Source organism: Triturus cristatus, chromosome 12 (genome assembly GCF_964204655.1).
Source record: "Triturus cristatus chromosome 12, aTriCri1.1, whole genome shotgun sequence".
NCBI lineage: Eukaryota > Metazoa > Chordata > Amphibia > Caudata > Salamandridae > Triturus > Triturus cristatus.
Window position 1 is genome coordinate 698,860,191 of NC_140595.1, and position 6,931 is coordinate 698,867,121.

The window sequence follows — 6,931 nt, forward strand, 5'->3', positions numbered from 1 at the left end:
CTCCCGCAGATGAGGGATGCATTCATTTTTCACAAGTGTTGATGGTAAAGCATTGTTTTTTTAAAGATGAGCGTTGAAGCCGCAATGCGTTATTTCGGATGCACCAGGTTTTTATACACAGTCGAAGGGATGCGTCCGTTGTCCTTAAGCGATGGCAGCGATGCAGTGGTTTTGGTGCTGCATTGATGCCAATGCACCGGGTGCACTGGGTCCTGCGTCAGTCAATGTGTCAGTTACAAAGGTATTGCCCGGGCCCAAAAGTGTGATGCGCTGATTCTACTCCTGCAACAGGGTTGATGCATTGGGTGCCACTTCTACCAGGTGAAAATCATTCGATTTCACTGGTACAAGTATCTGGGTAGGCTTCCTGTGAACCACATGCAGGAGCAGGGGGAGAGACTTTTAATTTTCCTGAGTCTCCACAGCAATAGGCAAGCCAACAAACCCTTAGAGATCATTTCAGCTCAAAGGCAGCATCTAGATCTCCTCAGCAGGGTCAGAGAGCAACAGGAAGTAGGGTAGAATGGCAGAAAGGCAGGTCTTCCAGATAAGCAGTCCAGGAGGGTGTCAGAGTTTAATGCAGCACAGCAGTTCTTCTGACAGAGTCCAGTTACAGGTCCAGAAGTGTCTGATTTGGTGGGGTAAAAGACCCAATACTTATACCCAAATGTGCCTTTGAAGTGGGGGAGACTTCAAAGAAGGGTCTTTAAAGCACACAAGCATACTTTCTTCCCCAGCCCTGGCTCTAGACTATCTGTGGGGGTTATCAGCCCTTTGTGTGGGGTCAGGTCACTACCTATTCAGATGTGAGTGTCAGCCCCTTCCTCCCTTCCTGCTCAGGAAGAGCCATCAGAATGCAGATGCATGCAGATGAGTACTCAGTCATACCTAACCTTCCTGTTTTGTGGCTGTCTAGAGGGAATGCACAAAGTGCCACTGTCACCCACCCCAGATGTATATTGGGAACAGGCTGCAGGCATACAGAGCTGTAAGAACAGAGAAATGGCAACTGCAGCACCATTGGTAAAATTTTGCAACAATTCTTTTAAAAACCACCAACCAGGAGTGCTTCCCTGATCTTATAACAGTATATAACTTTCTAAATCTGCCATTTCTAAACTATTAATGTTAAATTCAACTTTACCAGTAAAGAGTACTTATCATTACCATTACAAAGAAATGAAACATGAAACAGGTACTCCTTTCTAATCAGGAATTACAGCTTAAAAGTGTATCAAGGAATTCCCAATCTTAACCTATGAGAGGAGTAGTGAAAAATGGATTTGGTTATTTGTCACTGCCAGGACATGCAAAACTTAAAAGTACATATCCTACCTTTTACTTACACAGCACTCTGCCCTATAGGCTACCTAGGGCCTTCCTTAGGGGTAATTTATCACCAAGAGAGACAGACTTAGCCTGCAGTAAGCAAAAATCGCTCACCCAACACATTATATAAAGTAAAAAAAAGGCTTTGCAATCCTTGTGATTTGTGTTTACTCAGTATGAGGTTTCAAAAATCCTGTGCATGGGGGGCCATGTGCAATCCAGAAGGGCCCAGTTGGTCGTAAAGGAGCATCGTGGCTTTATAGAAAAGATACGATTCAATACCCCAACAGACTAAGAAACGGTCATCACTAAATATTATCAAAGCCTGTTAAAACATGTGTCCACAGTTGATCCAGGAGAGCCCCATCCATAAAAGAATTTATTAAATGCATTTACTCAAAATCAATCTAAATAAAACTTATTTTCACAGCTGTCATGCTGAAAATATTTAATGGATCCTGTCCTCCTGGAATTACGCTGGGCACCCTTGAGTACAGTGAGCATCAGGACAGAAGCAGGACCGGACTGGGAACCAAAACCAGCCCTGACAAAGTGCTCGGCCGCCCCCCCCACCCCACCGCACCGGGGGTTGGGGGTGCAGCCGAGCTCTTTGCCAGGGCCAGTTTTCGGCCGATTTTGTTACAGGGCCTATTTTGCAGCTATCCTACAAAAAGGGCCCTGTAACAAAAGCGGCCCCCGGGGTCCCAAATCCAGCCCCCCACCCGTGCGGCGCACCGGGGGATTGCCCGGTGCCCGCTACGCCCAGTCCGGCCCTGGACAGAAGATCACAAAAGGCCCCTTCCTAGGACGACATACTAAAATATACAAAATGTGATGTGTGAAATGCTTGAATTAATCTCAGCCACTGGTAATTACTCAGGACCGGATCCCAGTCCATCGTTATTTTGCACACCATGACACCTCAGTTTGGACACAGCTATATGCAAATCAGTCTAGACCCTGATCCAATGGGAACAGTCCAGTCCAAATTGACAAGGGAGGTCCTTCCTGAACCGGAACACAAGTAACCCAGGACCGGTTTCAACATTGTTAGCAGGGTTGAGACTGATTTTCATGTAGCCATGTGTCTAATCTGAGATGGCATTGTGGGAAAAAGAACAATGGGTTGGAATGCTACCTCAAGTGATTCCCAGCGGTTATAGTTATTGAAAGCATCTTCCCATCACCTTTTGTGTGTTTGATGTACTACCATAAGTGGCCATGGTATGCCTAGACGTGGGCCCCTTGTTCACTGGGCCACTAGAACCAAGCTACATTCAACTAAAGAGCCTCAACCAGGGTGAAACCAATCTTGGGTTGCTTGTGTTCTGGTTCAGAGAGGACCTGGCCTGGCAGTTTGGGCTGGACTGCTCCTATTGGAGCAGGGTCTAGACTGATTTGCATATAGCTGATTCTAATCTGAGGTGGCATGGTGGGCAAAAGAACAATGGATTGGAATGCTACCCGAGCGATTGCCACTGGGTAGACTTATTGCAAGCATCCTCCATCACCTTTTGTGTGTTTGGTGTACCGTTGTGTGCATAGGGACATCAGTACCCGTGGGCTCAAGTCCTACTGTCACTTAATCCAAGAGCGGAGAGGTAGCTCAGTGAGCTAATTCTTATTGGAGCCTTCCATTCATCTGCAGTTGGTAAATTGAGTATTCTAAATTGAATGATAGTGACACCCGCTATTTAGAGTTCTGAAAATTGCAGACATACGAGGAAGCACTGCATAAAAAACAATATTGTGTTACTTAAATGATGGTAAGGGGTTAATATCATGTTAATGACTCTGTCCATTAATTGCCAACAGAGTAATAACACCAAAGTAGGAGACATGGTGTCTCCTTACACAGCAGGGAGTTTAAAGGGGCAAACCTAGGGACCCCGGTGATCATGAAGTCCATGGCAGCCATGTTTCTAATCCTGGGCTTTTCTTTTACAAGCCAGATTTTATTTCTCTTCACTTATGCAAATAAAATGAACCGAGATTACAACTCCCCTAACGCTTTATGTTGTTAAATGAAAGACTAGGATGGGAAACTTAGTGTCACAATGACACTGAGGTCTCCGCAGCGGCCTTTGCAGGAAAATGGAAACAAATAAACGACTAGAATGCCATTTTACGTGTCTAATTGAAAATGTGTCCTAATTTAGTCAATCAAAAAACAACATTTGCATAATAGACATTTTAAATATAGGTATGTGAAATTCATGTAATTTGCTTTTGCCTAATTACGTAAAATGTTAGGAAAATAGCACAAAATTATACGTAATTATGCAAAATGTAAATTGAATATTTGGCGCTATAGTTTAGCACACAATGCATCCTCCAGAGACAGATCAACCCTCTATGCTACTTTGTGAGTCAGAACTGTGACTAGACAAAACACAGATCTCTCCAGCAAAGTGAATTAGCCACCAGTTATCTTACTTTTATCAATATTCCCTGTTATCTACAGGCACACAAAGCTCCCTGCAGCAGGTACCTTAACACTATAAGATATTCAAAATGAAGCCTTTGCAACCAATTAAGCCAGAACAATTTTACTGCAACATTTCTCATTATTGCTAATTTCTTTGTGGTGTTTAAAAAATAAATGTATAAGTTGACTGTCAGGCTGCTTTCCATGACTCAGACCATCATGACTCCACCCCTTTTGTGTTGTCAAGCCTTGACCCCCAATTAATATTGTAATAGTAAAGTTTTTCCAATTCCAGCACTGAGGTGGACACATCTCAATTAATAAGTACCATGATGAGGTAGAGTTGAATAGGTAATAGTGTACATCCGAATGGTCCTCAGTTTATGTATGTGTAAAAGATGAGACTGTGTCATCACAACTGATTTGCCTTCATGTGATTGCATCTTGTGACATACAGGTCATATAAACACATCTGCAACTGACACTCAAAACACTGAGGGGGGTCATTTAACCCCTTGCATGCTTCTGACGGAACCACTCCGTCATGAGCCACGGGCGCTGTGTGCTCATGACGGAGTGGTTCCGTCATGCTGCTGCCGTTGGCGGCCGCTCCGCCCACGCGGCACTGTTTCCCCGCCTGTGCGGGCGATCAGCGCAAGTGGGTGGAGTCATGACCGAACCACGCCGGCATAAGCACAGCTTGCCCGTGACTCATGACGGCGTGGTTCCGTCATGAGCAAGGCGGCGCCGCAAACCCCCCAAACCCCCCCAGCGCTGCGGCGGAATTCGCGCCGCAGCGAAGGGGTTAAAGGCTGGGGAGCAGTGCGCTGGACCATCAGGTCAGCAAGGACTGATGCCACTTCTTTTCTGATGGACTATTGCATGCCAGATTTAGAGTCCTTTGCCTGTGTGAGAGAGTTTATTTGCCTTCTACTGTGGTGCCTCGATTGAAGACATTGATCTTTTACCAAGCGGGCACCATGCTTGAAGACACCCGCTTGGCAAAGTCTTTTGCACTGCAAGAACAAAGTCCCAAAGCAGGAGTTTGTTCTTGAAAAGCAAAATATCAGTGGCCCTGATGTGCATGGAGGTTTCTCCCTACGTGTGTGGGTCGTTGTGTGGAGGAAAATATGTGACAATCACCCAGCCTCAAATACAGTAGGGTGACCCAATGGCCCTGTGGAGGACGGACCATCAGGTCAAAGCTTTCTGATAGGGAGCCAGATGAGGTTCCACAGTTGTAAAACCTATGTTTCTCCATCTCTAAATTGGCCTGAGGAACCACGAATTTGCCAAATTGGAACAGCTCCCATTTAATGGTTGCACCATTCCACTAAACTCTAGGTGACATCCTGCGCTGTCTTGTTGGAATTAGAAGCTGTAGTCTCTGAGTTACCGGAAGATCTCTGCAGCTGGTGCCTTATCCCAAATAGCTCAGTGATTGCAATATAGACCCTGAAAGTTTCACGGAGACAGCAACAGGTATCATACCCCACTGAGCTCTCTTACTGGCATCAATTGCAGGATATTCTGAAACTGCATCATATATTCCTCATAGAGACCTCCTTTTACTTTTCATTCAGGTTTTTGTAGTTTTGCATTTAAAATGTGGAAAAGAAAATTACAGGTCAAACAATACAAAGAGGAAAACAAGAGTAAATGAGCTAAGCACGTCTGACATTAGACATCTACACAATTCTCTCCACCAGGAATACTAACCCATTCAGGTTTCTTACTCTCACAATTATTTTGCCCTACTAACTTCCAGGTTCATTGCTCGTTTGCTCACTTTCCTTAACAGACTCATCCGTTAAGCCTTTCCTGTTATCCCCACCTGCCATTTCTCCCCTCCTGCAGACATGCATCCCTTTGGAAATATATAGCCATGGACTTTTTTTTGGCTCACCACCCAAACACAAATTTCATCCACTAGCCAGGATCCATCCAGGCCTTTTTTAGGTCTTGCCTATTGTTGAACACCTATTGCCTACATTCTGTTGCACAGAATGGGGCCTGGGCAACCCCTTGCTCATGATTGGATGGTGCATTGGCTATCTCAGTTCGATGCTTTTTGTTCATTGGATTTCCTCTCTATTCTTCTGTTTGTCTCACCCCTAGAGCATAGCTTCTTTACATGAATTCTGAGTTCAAGGCTTGTATCCTTCCACTGCTGATGTGAGGGAACTACATTTTAGTTCTCTTTCAGCACTGTATGGGAGTGGATCACCTTCCTCTCTCTCTTCCATCAGTTCACTCCCACCTACTCCACCCCATTCTTGTCCATTGCTCCCCAGCCCCATACCACCCCAGCTTAATTATTTTTGCATCATATGGCATACAACCAGAGGCAATACCTGTCCCACTTATGAAAAGGTAAGGGGCTGCAAGCTTTGACTGGAGCCCCCTTCCCCGCACTCGTTCAGTTAAGTTAAATAAGAATTAGTCTGGCAGTACCATCTGGTAATGTCACAAGGCAATGGAGCAATATCCTAATATCACAATATCCCGGTCAGGTGTTTGTCCTTTGCAAGGACAATGAGATGGAAAATACTATTCTGTCCACTTAAGGACAATGCCAGAAGGAAATGATGCTTCTGGTGGATGGTCCTTAGTGTAAGAAGGAAAAGTGCTGTCCATGCGCTCTGCTACTGCACTGAGACACCCCTCTGTTTTTGGCTGTCTTTAAGTTTTTAAACCTTGCCCGGCAGATTAGATAGAAATTCCACATTTTGTAACTATGTGTGATTGTTAATTCTGGGATCTCTCATTTTTTATTATACTGAATTTATGTATTTTTAATCCTTCCAAACCTTTATATTTTTATTGTGCCATGGAATGTGGTAATGTGGTATGGTTTTATGTGTTTTACCTGAATAAAGCAATAAAATAAAATACTTTAAATTTTTTATTCGTGAGTTATAAGTGTGAGAATCTGAAGCTCCAGGCTGCTCCTGGAGAGCCTCCTCCCCCATCTGATTTCTATCTTCTTACCCCACCTTCCAGCACTTCTTAAGTGCATATATCTTTTTCTATGAGAGGACGGTAGCTGCAGATTGTTGTCGGGCCGCTCATTTCCCCATTGCGTTGCTCCCACCTCCCCTTACCGTGCGTTTTTTTCCACCTCTAGAGCATGGCAGCTGCAAAACCGCTGCAGAGCAATTCACTTTCTCGTTG